The sequence below is a fragment of the Pseudonaja textilis genome, chromosome 6, assembly GCF_049901715.1.
Source record: "Pseudonaja textilis isolate UNSWEBS1 chromosome 6, rPseTex1.2, whole genome shotgun sequence".
NCBI classification, from domain to species: Eukaryota; Metazoa; Chordata; class Lepidosauria; order Squamata; family Elapidae; genus Pseudonaja; species Pseudonaja textilis.
Genome location: NC_141995.1, coordinates 33,528,357 through 33,543,412, shown reverse-complemented (window position 1 = coordinate 33,543,412; position 15,056 = coordinate 33,528,357). Strand labels below are relative to the sequence as shown.

The window sequence follows — 15,056 nt, the reverse complement described above, 5'->3', positions numbered from 1 at the left end:
ACCAACTGTACAAGGAGAATATTCGACAAAGAAAAAAATGCAAAATAGTGAACTTTAAAAGGAGTCATACATCTTTCACCAGATTGGCTTATGCATTCTATGCATTAAATCTAATTTGGATCTAATCAGAAAACATTAAAAGGGAAAAGATCATTCAATTCATATCTGCTTCACGTTAAAAAATAAAATCAAAGCCAATGATATTATGCAGATCTTGACATAGTCCCAAGCATTCTGGGTTTCAGTTAGAAAGATATGTGGGGGAAAATCAGTTAATAATTAAATCAAAACAGTTTGAATAAACAAGTGGGCAATGTAGTTTTCCTGTATTTACCAGATGGCATGTCCTGAAGCTGGCAGATAGAATAGACTTTTATTTTGTTTTATTCATCTCTTTAAATAGCTGCAAATGAGAAAGATTTTTCATCATTCAACATGAAAGGAAATCAAAGGTTGCCATAGTCATTTGTTATGAGCAGGTTTATCTTGCCCTCCCAAATGAATATTTAATGGCTTTTTGAAGTCTCTACAGCAGATTGTTTTTTTAAAAAAACAAAAACAAAAAGTTTTAACAGTTTTTTAAAAATCGTTTTAATGTTTCAATGATTCTTATGGTTATTTTGTTGTGCCATTTTGTATTTTAAATTTTTATACCTGCCATTCAGAGTCACATGTGTGAGATGGACGGTTATATAAATTTATCAAATAAATACACTCAGGTAGTCCTTATTTATTGGCTGCCTTGTACAGCAACCATTTGCAGTTATAATAGTGGTGAAAAAGTAATGTTGTGACCAATCCTCAGATCGATGAACTTTGTAGGTATGTAAAACAAAGGAAACCTGAAGAAGAATCATAATCACAGTCATGGTTTCACTTAGCAACTGCTTCACTTAACAATTGATTTGCCAGTCCCACTTGTACTCTCTAAATGAAGACTATTTATTATAAGTCATGCTAGCTGGACAAATTTCTTATGTATAAATAAATACATTAACTAAAACAACACATAAATCAAGATAGGGAAGGACCATAAAAGCAATCGAGGGGTAAACTGTCTATTGGTATTTGAGATGAACAAAACATTTTTAGGCATCTGAGACTATATTAGGAAGGGAAAAATGAAAAATGAGTTATTCTACCTTTTCAGTAAAAGGTAAAATAACTTTGTACTAGTCTTAGTTTGCAAAACTCAAAATGAGGCTAGGTGACGAGGAAATTCATCATTTGTATGTAAGTACTACTACATAGCTATTTAAGGAAAAAATATCAAGTTAAGCTAGCTCAATTCTACTAATGAACTTCCTCCAGTCAAAGATTGGCTCTGCAGATATATTGAGACCCCAAAGCTAGCCCTTAAATTGAAATGCTTCCAAAAGGAAAGAGTACTTGCAGGTGGAATATTACACTGCCATTTTCTTACCTTGAAAACCCCCACTTGCAGAGAAGATATACAAATTGTCAATTTGGGAAAAGAATTTGAGCCCAGAGTCACATATCTCTGGACTCCACAGCACACAGTATATAATCTTTGTCCTCAAGACACCACCCAAGGTTTCAAATTGCTCTATTTTATATCCTCTGTTCTGTAATCATATGTTGATAACTGTTTGAAAAGGATAATAATTTAAAAAATCTCAAATAACATTTTCTTTAGAATAATAGGAAAAAGGAAGAGTCTGGAGGGCTTCTTGTATCATATAGCAGGACAGTGTTCCGTCTGTTAGCCATAGTGGGTGGGGAGAGGATGGAAGCTAGGATCAGAAACTGCTTGGACCCATGAACTGATATAAACAAAATGGAGATTAATAAATAATCCTGCTTCACTCTGATGTTTGAAAACATTGAATATATAACATGGTCCTGAGGAGTACAAATAATCCTCAAGCAAATATTTTTGTATGATCTGCAAAGCTTGTAAATTGGGAACATTGTTTTGCTAATTGTTTGTTTATAAATAACTCAAGGCAATGAACACACACAATATTCTTTCTTCCTCCTATTTCCCCCACAATAGCAAGCCTATGAGGTGAGTTGGGCCGAGAGAGAATGACTGGCTCTAAATCTCCCAGCCAGTTTTAATGCCTAAGCGAGGCATTAAAATTCTCGTGGCTTCTAGTCTGGGGCCTCTGTCAGGTCATAAGTCAGTTTGTTCAAGGACTTACACACTGGGATATGAAGCTTGGCCTTCTCTATGGTAGTACTTTGGAACATATTGACCCCAGAAGGATAGCTGCTCCCCTACTAGTTCCTGATATTTTATTTTGAACATGACACTAGGTTAAATTGGGTACCCAGCAGGATTTCTCCTGTGTTTTAGTAGCAGAGACATATCTTGTGAAAAAGGAAGAGGGAAGCCCTTGCATCATAATTCCTATGGGTTCTGGGTCATTCAGGGCAGCACCTGGGACAGCTCCCAGTAGAAATTTCAAGGAACCATGAAAGTTCCTTTGGCGATGAAGATCTAACTCAGTATTTCTCAATCTTAGCAATTTGAAAATATGTGAACTTCAACTCCCATAATTCTGGCAACTGAAGCCCACACAACTTCAAGCTGCCAAGGTTGAGAAACACTGGTCTAACTATACCAGAATAGTGAAGCAATCAAATTGTGAAAGCTAATGACAAATTTAGCTATAATTGAAAATGCCAAAAGACTGGCCCAAAGCCTGGAACTTCAGCACTGGTGAGCACCCTCCAGCTGTACATTCTGGTTTCATTGCCAAGAGCAATCAAGGGCACTTTATTTTATACTCCATAAATGAATGTACTTTACATGAATGAGGCATTGTTGACTGTAACCTATCTAAGACTGTTCCTCTAGACTGTTCTAGTGCAAAGGAGAACAGGAAGCACTGACTTTGGGTATTTTAAGCTATAGAACACAAGTGCAAATGAATGTTTGCAGTGGTATAATATTTAGGAAACCTGTCACGATTAGATCTGTCTGAAGTACAAAGAGATCTACACACAGGATCTAGAAACTTATTGGGACAATATTTTAAGGTACTTCAGTTTACTTGAAGTCTAGTAAGCATGAGGCACAAAGTAATCAGCAGCATTAAACAAAGTTATTAATTGTATCAATTTTTTTAAAATTCCTTGGAATTAGACACCTTGGGAGATGGATGGTTCCTTAGATCAGAGTTCTCCAACATTTCCAAGTTGGTGGCCCAAAGTAGGGAGTAGTGGGAAAGAAGGGATGTTTTTGTGGGCAAGTACATGCACGAGCACCTGTGGCTTGTGCAAGTGGGGCTGTGAGCACCTGCAATGCTTGTGCGAATGGGGCTGTGTGCGGGCATGCATGCACCAGCCAGCCACTCATGCAACCCGGTTGCAAATAGACTGCAGATGTGTAGTGAGCCATAGCTCATAGGTTGGAGAGCCCTGCATTAGATAACCCTCTGCTCTGTAGCATTTTATAGGTCACAAACAGTATCTTGAAAAACATCCAGAAGCATCCTGATAGTCAACACAGATTATGGAGTTCAAGTGTCACATAGGCATGCTCATCACTGCCCACACCACTACACTCTGGGTCAGTTTAAACATCTGAGTGGGTTTCAATGACAACTGTGCATCTTGTGCATTGCAGTAGTCAAGCTATAACATGCTAGGGCATGAATGACTGTCCAAAGAGTTTCCCAAACTAGGAAAGGATGAAACAGGCGTACTAGATGAAGCTATGCAAAGTTCTTCAAGAATAAAGTTTGGGCACACTTTATCAGATATGATAAAGGATAAATTTTATAGGAACATTATGCTAATGTAATCCACTAAATACTGCATTTACTATCTCACCCTTAGCATGGGAATGAAACTTATATTTCTAATGTATGTTAACATAAAGAACAGCTCAGTCAGAAGTTGGTTTAGATGGAAGCTATGCATGGTTTTTTTTTTAATTATAAAACCATTACTGGGGTACGAGAATGTGTGTGGGGGGAGGAGGTCAGTCATCCTTTGGTAAATCAACATTCCTTGTTTAAATAGTTTAATTTCTACATTGCTATTGTCATACAAATATTATTTGAGGCATTCCATTCTGATAAGAATGACAGGATTTTTTTTACAGGCTGAAATATTCCAAAAGATTCGTTTTTATATAATTCTCATTTTACTTATTTTTATTTATTATTAAATTTAGATGCTACCTGTATTGCTATCCATTATAATTTAGAATGATGCCTATTTCTACAAGTCTAGGACCATTACAAATATTAAAAATTGGGAACTGGCTTATGTGAAATTCCAACCTTCTCCAAAAATCCATTCAATAAAATTAAATATTTCAAGGGTTTGTGAAGGCTTATTCATTTTTTTAATGGAAAGAAACAGATTGTTTACATCAGCACTATTTTTTGTTCTCATAATGAAATTTCAGTCTGATTGAACAGTAATAGAAAAAAGAAACAGATTTCTATTTATTTTCAGACAATGGAGGTCTGAACAGTACAAATAATATTTTACAGGTTTCTATATAAAATACAAATCATGACTTATGCTAATTCTTGTTCTATCCTGACATCTTTATGTAGAATAAAAGTGATTTTTTTCTGTATGCTCCACATATTTGAAAGATCTATTCTACTGGGTACATTTCCATTTTCTACTGGGTACATACACTTCTATTTATTATAAAACAAAAAAAATTCATGTGGATGAAAAAACTAAGAACTTCAAGTTGTATCTTTGTGCACATCTACAAGATTCTGTATGGATTTAAACCTGCATTCCCTCCTATCCTAATCCTATATGCCAGGCATGAGGCCAGTGCATGAGGCTCTTGAAGGCTTTATTTCTGGGGCCACTATAAAGACTCACACTTGTCTGAAATTTCTAAAATGATTGAAAGTAGAAAAATATTTAAATATACAGAGCTGACAACTTTATGCCACATAATTAACTTTGTATGAACTGCATATAATGATTAAATTACAAGTAAATATAAAGTTAACCTAGGCCCAGGGGTGGGATTCAATTTTTTTAACAACCAGTTCTGTAGGCGTGGCTTAGTTGGTGGATGTGGCTTGGTGGTCATGTGACTGGCTGGGTGTGGCCAACTCAACATCACTCACATCGAGGCATGCATCTCCTCGCCTGGCCTCTCATGACTGTGGGGATGCTGCAACAGTCGTAAGTATGAAAGATGGTCATAAGTCACTTTTTTCAGTGCCATTGTAACTTTGAATGGTCACTCCACACAAGCAAAGTACCATCAAAAGAGGGGAAAAAACTCCAGAGAAGTTCCTGAGACAGAAAGTCTAGTCCTGCCAAGAATGTTAATAAGGGTTAACAGAGAGGCAGTTTCTGTAAGCAACACCAGAATGTTTCCTTCCTGCCTTCCTTACAGGATTAGGCCAGTAATTTCTTCTAACAACCGGTTCTCCAAACTGCTTAGAATCTTAACAACCAGTTCTAGTGAATAGGTGCGAACCTGTAGAATCCCACCCCTGCCTAGGCCCTGCCTAATCTTTAGAATAAGGCCCCTAGCAATTCAGTCAAATGCCAAATGACACCCCTCAGCTCTGATTAAGTACTTTAGGAGACTGCTGCATGGCTTTTGTAAATTGTATGTTGAGTCAAATCTTACAACTTAAAATAGGAATATATCAGAGAACTGAACTCCAGGCTTGTTTTATATTTGTGCCTCTTCTCAATATGAAGAGACAAAAGAAAAAAGAAAAAGTAATGGATGGCTAATCATGATTGTAGCCATGGACAATTCTAGTTTTATCCTCATCTGCAATGGGTGTGCAGCACCTTTGCATAATTAAGTTTAGTGTGAGTTGATCTTTAGTAAGAAACACAAACTATTTTTGCAAGACGGTCATAATTATTCTTCCCCAGCTATAGTTCTTTTCAAGCTATAATATTGTATTTTCTCATTTTCTCATATATTCTGGAATTTGCATTAGTTTTGAGCAGTCTCAAGTCATCTTCAGAAGCCTTTAAAAAAGCATTCAAGAATGACTGCTTCTTTCAGTGAATCAAAAGTCTTTATTTTTTTTTGCTTTTGAAAGGAAATATGAAATGTTTTGCAACCAAAATATCACGTTGTTACCAAATAATACAGTTAAACATTTTACTATACTAAAACTTAACAATGCTACTACTTCATCTATTCTTTTCCAGTCTAAGCTCTAATAATTGCCACAGAAAATGGCTCAAATGTCTACTTGTGTTAAAATTATCGCATTTATAGGAAATACTTTTCTAAAATGTTGTCTAAAATTTAATCTTTCATGAGGAAAAACAGTATTTAAAGTCATAGTTAAAATCATGATCAATAACTTTTGTGTGACTTATTCCTCAAACCCTCTAGAACAAAGATCCAGAAGTTAACTTTACATGCATGCAAGAATTGCTGAACAATCACCAAGAAAAGCAATAAGAAATCTGTAATAAAAAGTTGAAGATGACTCACCAGAGTGTGCTTTTTAACTTGGAAACTTCTAGCTCTGTCAGATATTATTTTAATAATGACCATCCTGGGCTTCAGCTTAGACAAATGCTGAGAGTTAGTATTTAGCAATATTTATATTAGACTGTATTATGGAATTATTGCTATAACCCTCTTTTTAATGATCAGGTTTTGCTACTAAGCTAAATGAGCAAGCTGGCACAGAGGAAGTTTGATGTGGTATTTTCTTAATATGTTAGAACTATATTTAAAGTTCCACCTGAGACCTGCAATTTTAATAGGCTATGTTCCTTGGGCTTCCTTGAGTGCTGAGGAAGATTTTATTCCCAAGCTTGCTGAGAGGCAGCTATTTTAAGAGGAATAAGAATGTCAGTCTTTATGTAGGTGCAGATTCTGCAAGAAACAGAAACATTAAATCTGTGCTTTGAGAATTATAAGAATACGAAATGAAATTTGGTTCTCTCCAAATATAAATTTAGTGCTCTCATACAGAATTCAAGTAGTTTACATTTCCTTTTTCTTTCAATATCCTTTTATTGTCAATTAGTTCATTGCATATTGCAACTTTAATAAAAATGAGAAAGATCACCATTTGTGAGCAATGCCAAACAGAAGACTCACAAACTCAGCCTAACCCAAATAAGATAATGATAAAGCCTCAATGTAACCTTAATGACCTCTACTTATAATATCTTCCTTCAAAGTTGATGTAATCCAGTTCAGATTCCATTCTTTCTATCTTCACTAATACAAAGTAAACCTGTAAGATTCCATGGAAGCTGCAGTGGAATAGTGAACAGGAAGAAATGAAGTTGGAAAGGGATATAGGACTAAGAGCCTGGCTCCTATCATCTGGATTCTGTAATATTTGAAAATATTTAAAATGTCATATTTACTTAAAGGCCTTATTGCATTCAGTAAACACATATACAAAAACTATTTTAACAGAATAAAGGATAACAGAGTTGAAAGCTCTTGAAGGTCTTCTAGTCCAATCCTCTGCAGAATATTCAATCTATTTCAGACAAAGGATTGCCCAATATCTTCTTTAAAAATATCCAGGGCTGGAGCACCCATTTTAAGTAAACTTGCAAAGGGTTAGATTATTGCATTATCAACATGAAAATTTAAAAGGTATCATTTCTGAATGTTCATGTGTTAAGACTCTCAACTGAAGTACAGTACTAATGATCACTTCTGCAAGGAACAGATTGTGCCCTAAATACATAATTAATAGCAGTGACCCAAATACAAAGGTCAATGTAAATACTTATTTCTACTCATCTTTGTATACCATATTAACGGACAGTTGTATGTAGATTATTCTTGTAATTCTACTTGTTTTACTTCAGGTTAACAGAAACAGTGTCATTATTACAATACTGATCAGCATATAACAATATGCTGCTAACTTGCTTTAAAAGCCCCACTTAGCCCCATTTGACAAATCCGATTTTCTCCTTTCTAAAAAAAAAGAAAAGAAAAAGAAAGCCCTTTTTCTGTGAACCAATTTAAATTGGTTAAAATGATTTACTGAACATTAGTCAAGTCTCCCATGGATTCACATTTTACTTCCCTGAGCAAAACACTTTACTTTACAAACATATTACTTCCAAATAAAATACTTTTTCTAATATCCTTCTTCCTCATTTATTCATACTTAGTGTTCCAAATATATATTCATTCTTACCTCTTAATTCAAAGCAATTTGCTGAGATCCCACATATAAGTCCTTCTTTTGAATAATTGGAGATTTGTAATGGTTTGCATCAACACCCATACTTTATCAATCATCCATTTGGGTGTATTCAGTACTATGTTTCTGCCCTGTAGAAGATTTCTTTTTCTTCAGTGTATGGTCTATAATATACAGACTACTTTGAATATGATGTCATGGGAAAAAGTGTCAGCTGGATAATGTGGATATTTACCCAGAGCTTTTAAAGTTATTTCTTCCTTGTGTATAATGTCATCTGCTTGAGACCTTCCTGTTGTACTGCAGTGACTCTTTCTCCTCATCCAGCTTTACTTTCCAGCCCAAATATAGCACTGGTGAAGCGAACAATCACCAAAAATGACTGTTTGTAGAAAGCACTTGGCAGTTCAACTCAAACTCTTTCCAAATCCAAACCAAACGTGTCAGCGAAGATGAGACAGATCTGTAGAATGTTTGTAACTGCCTCCCCCGCCCCCTCCATCTTTCATAGTGGGATGGTTTGCTTACATTGTTGAAAATTGTTGAAATGTTGCAGTTCTATTGGAGAGAAATTGAAAAACTGGCTCTTAAAAAATCATAGATGTTTCAGTCTGTACCTCATAATATAGGAATTATTATTAAGTTTCAGGATGGTGTCATAAGGAATACAAATACGATATTCTTAAATGACTTGTGTGGTGAAGCAAAGGGTTGCCTAACTAACAGGTGAGCAGTATTAAAATAACTTGATGTCTTCTCTTAACATTCCACATTTATTATTGTTCAAGTATTGGGTTGTGGAGAACAGATTGTTTAATTTTTTTTGCTTGCATAAATACGATTTTTGAGAGGAAGACAGATTCTGAGAAGTGCCAGATCTACTCTGATGTCCATATAATCATTTGAATAGATCTTGCAGAGGAATCCTTTTATGCCTAGTCTTTCTTACCTGGATGTTTACTAAACATTACTATAGTTATTGGAATTGCCTATTGGTAACTGGAAACTACAAAAATTGGAAGAACAAGACATTGGAAAAGACTGCTTCAATTTTAGAATAAGAGAATTGCAAGCCTTCTGGTCCAAGCCCATGCTCAAGCCCATGCTCTACCATTTCAAATAAATGACTGTCCAGTCTCTTTTTAAAACCATCCAGTGATGGAGCAGCTACAACTTCTGAAGGCAAGCCATTCCACTGGTTTATTGTTCTCCACTGAACCTGCTAAATAGATATGCTGTTCTATGTCATCCACAGTTCAATTCTAACTGCACAATTTTGAAATTCAAAAACCTGTGATTTAATATTTGGGGTGTATTATTTTTTTTATTTTTATAAGTGGAGAGTAGAGAATAATTGTATACTATTCTTAAGAGCAAATTTAGGCCTCGTTTGTACTAAAATTTACATCTGATTCATGAATATAAAAACTTACCTTCTAAAACGTTGTTTGTGCTTCTCTGGAAGTTTCTAAAATGTTCTTCAGTTGGTAAGATTTCTGTATATAATAATGCTTTTAAAATGAGATTAAGCTGGATAAACATAGTAAATCTCTTTGGCATTTGATTTTTTTTCCTGAACCAGAAAAAAAGAAATGGGTAATTGCTGAGCATCATGAACTTAACTGGTTTACAATCCAGAAGCTAAATGAAAAATAATGAACATAAATGAGAGATACTGGCTCATTTCAAGGAAGTAATTTGCTTATACCTGATAAGGCTGATGGTTTATATACACCACCTTAATCTTCCTGAAGAAAAGTGTTGTATAAATTGAACAAATAAATACTTTATTGACAATAATCAGTATCAAATGTCTGACATTTAGCTCATATTTTAATATTAATCAGGTGATCCTGGGATGCTGCAGCCATTGTAAAGATATGCCACTTGCCAAGCACCTGAATTGTGATCACATAACTGTAGGGCACTGTCATGGTTATAGGTGTGAGGATTGGTCATAAGTCACCCTTTACAGTGCCATTGTAACCCTAAACAGTCGCTAAGTGAATGGATGTAAGCTGAGGGCTATCCGTAATCTGTAATTTAAACAAGAAAAAGAAAGCCACTTGCCAGTTTTTAAAATAAGTGGAAAATGTCTTGAGAACAAAGAAGACCACAAGTTTTATCTCTGAATAATCAATACCGTTTCATCTTAAATTTTCCAGCAGTACCTGAACAAAGATGGAAACCCCAATTTCTAAAGTTTATCAGTTTGTATTGAATGCTGCCATCGAATTTTCAGTTCATACAGTTGATAATTTAAGAATTCCCAAGAATAAAATAAAAACAAATAAAAGTGGATATAAATGACAATAAATAAGACTATGCACAATCCACAGGCACCTTCAATGAGTGACAAATGCCAACATGTGGGATATGCACGCTGTTTTCTAAATGCATGGTTTAAATTCATTTTAATAATGCACTGGCACAAGCAGTATTTCAATTAATGTAAATCATAATTTAGAAAACAGCATACTTCATTTCAGACTGATTTGCTAAATCTACAGTTGAACTCAAGGGCATGAATCCACAGCACAAATGGGAAAACAATTTTCTGTCTTGCATTAACTATAACTGAAAAGTATAATGTATGTATATATACCTGCTTTTAGGAAATCTTTGATCAGCACTGAAGAATTAGAAAGCATTGGAAATAGAATCCTGGTAAAGTCATTTAAAAAAAAACAACTACAGCTTTCTTTGCAAAACCATCCATTGCTTTTATTCCCTCCCCTATATAAATCATAGTCATAGGAGTTATAGTCATAGGGCATAAGAAAATAGGTAATAGGAAAGATGAGAAGAATAATAGTAATACAGCTCTACTAGATTGTTTGACAGTGTTGTGGGAATTAGTTGTTTAGTAGAATGATGGCATGCAGGTGGGTGGGGAAAACTGTCCTTTGTCTAGTTGTTTTGGTGTACAGTATCGTTTTGAGGGAAGAGGTTGAAACAACTTATGTCCAGTATATGAGGGGTCTTTGGATATTTTCACAGACCTCTTTCTGGCTCGTGCAGTATAAAGGTCCTCAAGGAAAGCAGGCTGGCAGCAATTGTTTCTTCTGCAGTTCTAACTATTGTTGAAGTTTGTGTCTGTCTATTTTCACTTTAAGGAGCATAAATTCCTTTTTAAGGGCTTGATTATTTTGGACCATAGTAAAAAAGGGAAAATGGAAGATCAAGGACAATTTTGGCTCACATATAAATAAACCATGTCAACAATAAGTAACCAAGGCATTAGTTATACAACAATCCTAATGTATTACTAATCTTGCTTACATAAATGGCTGGAAGTTAAGATGGTATCTTAAATTAGATTAATTTCATTTTGAATTAGGTTTGAAAAGCCATGTAGGATGGACAAAACAAATTCAACCTATAGCTGGGTAGCCTTTATTCTCAGAATACATTCTCAGTGAGCAAGATAATTATAAAGAGGGGAAGTATATATGACTTTGATGTAACTCATCAGAATATACAATTAGACCGGAGTAGTATGTATGAATCTTACTTCTTTGCTGAGAATACTGATTATTCTTAAATTTGCAGCATTAGCTTATATGTGTTTACTCAAAAGTAAACCCTATTATATTCAGTTACATTTACCCAGGATTATCGCCATCATTGCTCATATAATTAGAATATCAGAGCTGAAAGGGGCCTTGGAGGTCTTCTAATTCAACCTCCTGCTTAAGCAGCATAGTACAGAAGTCCCTGAACCATTTCAGATAGGTGGCTGTCCAGTGCCTGCTTAAAAGCCCCCAGCGATGGAACACCAACACTTTCTGAAGACAAACTGTTCCACTGGTTGATTGTTCTCACTGTCCCATAATTATAATTCATTAATTGTATAATTAAACAATTCATTAATTATATATCACATTGGGCTTCTATTTACTTAATTTTTAAATTAAATGTTTAGATAAACTGCCTTTGCGTAAAAGAATACTCCTTAATTCATGCTTTCCTACTTGTCAGTTCCTTCATAATCTTGTGATCCCACAGGATCAACTGATCTTTAGAATTCCATTGCTTTGGTCGAACAACTCATAAAGCCATTAAACCTTAAATAAGATTTAACTGGCTAGATTCTTGAAAGTATCATCACCAAGAACAGTAACCAGGCTTATATATTAAAAATCAAATTTGTCTAATATGTGAACTTAGTCTGTGTATCCTGACATCTGTTGGCAGGTCTATAGTACACTTAAGCGATTGCATCCCTCCACTGAACTCCATTCTCTTAAGAAAGGCCATAACAAATGTCAAAAGTAAGATGACCATGACTCTATGCTGTAAGAATTTTTTGGTCTGAAAGGCATACAGAAGAACTCTTGACTCCTTGTTTCAAACTCGTGGTCATCCATATTTTTCCAACCGAGCTAACTAGAATTAAATTGTAGAGCCATATATTTCACATCAGATACTCCAGACTCAGTTCTGAATTAATCCTCAGAAATGTATCAGGGAGCCAGTGACTGGGGGAGAGGGGAAATTTTGAAACCACCTAGGAGTAAGAAAGAATGAAATCAGTATTCAAATGGTTCAGACATTAAAGAGGAAACAAATCCTTTCCCTCCTGTTTTTTAGTTATAAGATAATTATTATAAATTAGGGATACAAGCACAGTGAAAATAGAAAAGGAGCAGATAACAGATAGTTCTCGCTTTACCACCACAACTGAACCCCAAATTTATGTGGTTAAATGAGACATTTGTTAAGTGAGTTTTGTTACTTGTTAAAAGAGAGAGAGAGAGAGAGACAGAGACAGAGAGACAGACAGACAGACAGACTTTTCTATGAACAGAAATTATGATAAGATCAACATGCTAGTTACTTTTCACTTCAGTTCAATCTATAGTATAACAATACTATGCTTTACACTCAAATACATTGGTTATTATTACAATATTATTGTGTCCTTTTTATACGAAAATGGAATATAAACATTTGGTAAAATGTTTAAATATCATTAGAACAAATTCAAACAACAGTAAGAAAATGTCATAAATATCCTATTAGACTCCCAGCTTCAGCCAAAATTCACTTTGTAAGTCACAGACATGTCTTAAATAAATATATATATTTTAAGTTAGTGGTGGGGGGGAGGAAATCCATCCAAACTAATTGCTGGTTTATTTGTATGAAAGTTCCAAAGGCTAAGTAAGTGATAAAAAGAAGAATCTTTTATACAGTTGGGAGTAATATACACTAGTGTGGTAGGCATTTTTATTTTCTTATGTACAAGGAAATAATGTATTGCATATTGGAATGTGTGTGTATATCCTCATAAAGCCACTGTATATTTTTATGTATGTAGGAAGCACAGGTTGGCTGGATATATAGATAAGCTATTTTCTCCATAGTATCCATCTGTATTCAGCTCTTTTTTGAATATGATCTTTCTTTGCTAACTACTTTTCCCACTTCAAATCTCATGCAGAGTCCCCATGTCTTTTACATAATTCCTTATGAAAACCCATACCATCTGATTAGGTAAAGGTAAAGGTTCCCCTCGCACATACGTGTTGGTCATTTCTGGCTTAGGGGGTGGTGCTCATCTCCATTACAAAGACGAAAAGCCAGCCCTGTCTGAAGACATCTCTATGGTCATGTGGCCAACATGACTAAATGCCGAAGGTGCATGGAATGCTGCTACCTTCCACCAAAGTGCTCCCTATTTTTTTACTTGCATTTTTTACATGCTTTTGAACTGCTAGGTTGGCAGAAGTTGGGACAAGTAATGGGAGCTCACTCTGTTACACGGTACTAGGGATTCAAACCACCTAACTGCCGACCTTTCTGATCAACAAGCTCAGCATCTTATCCACTGAGCCACCACATCACTCCATCATTGGATTAGAAGCAGTAAAAATGCTTTCTCCTGATGATCTTCATGCTCAGGCAGGAACCATAGATAGATGTTACATTTCAAATAGTTTCATCCCAATGAGCAGTTTGAATTGTACCTGGAAACAGACTACCACCTTATGTATTTTAACTAATCCCATTCAACAGTTGATCACAATTTTAATTGAACTTTCCAAAACGTTTGGAACTATTGAACTTCCCAAAACTTTTTAATGATTAACTCATACAGTGCATTACAGAAGTCCAAAACATAGGTTATTATGGCAAAATCTGGCAACTCCAAAAATGTGAAAAGCTACTTCAATAATATAGCTGAGGTTATAATTCAACAGACAGAACTCCACAAGTTTTTCCTACTGTGTTATTAATGCAATGGGTTGCTTAGTCAGAATCCTATTGTTTTCAATAGGCTTCTGTGTATTGAATGATGGCCAGTGAATATCTTGTTAGATCTGTGGATCATTTTTAATGATATCCAGAATTCAATATATCCTTTTTTCAGGTTAGTTCTTCCTTCAGAAAATTATGTTTAGTTATGAGAAAGTTTGTGTTATAATATGTAGTAACATGCAGTTGTGATATGATGTTGGTTGGATGATGACACTGTGGCTACCAAACTATCATGGCAAAGGAATGTATTTTCACTCAATTAAACTGATGATGACTCACATAAAGCCATTCCAATTGCTTTTACGTTCTTAATCCATGTTGAACTATCTATTCATCTTTTTGAGGTCAGCCTTGATATATTCCTTTGTTTCAGTCTGGTCAATAAGGAGTACAATGAATATAGGGAATCAGGACATTGGAAATGAGAACACAAATAGAACATTGTGACCCCAAAATAACTCCAGTGTAATGGTTAAAGATTAAAACTGGAGATAAACTTCCTATGAAACTCTTTGGGTAGTCTTTACCCAAATTATCTACCGATATAACTTTCAAGATTGTTGTAACAATAATAGAGAACAGGAAAGTTGTGTATATCACCTTGAGTTCCTGGAGGCAATGCAGGATTATAACTAATTTTACTTACTGAATAATTTTTATAAAAAAAATTTT

The 15,056-nt window shown here is 34.9% G+C and overlaps 1 protein-coding gene across 3 annotated transcripts in view; it reads right to left on the bottom strand.

Annotated features, from left to right (window-relative positions):
- PDE5A (phosphodiesterase 5A) overlaps positions 1-8,442 on the bottom strand; it is an 87,916-nt gene extending 79,474 nt beyond the window's left edge. For 2 of the 3 annotated variants that reach the window (XM_026697972.2, XM_087936204.1), the window contains exon 1: positions 8,115-8,436. The gene's annotated coding sequence lies outside the window, so the exon portion shown is untranslated. Of the gene's footprint in view, positions 1-8,114 lie in introns of all 3 variants that reach the window. The other variant, XM_087936207.1, reaches the window with a different exon arrangement.
- Positions 8,443-15,056: the final 6,614 nt, after the last annotated feature.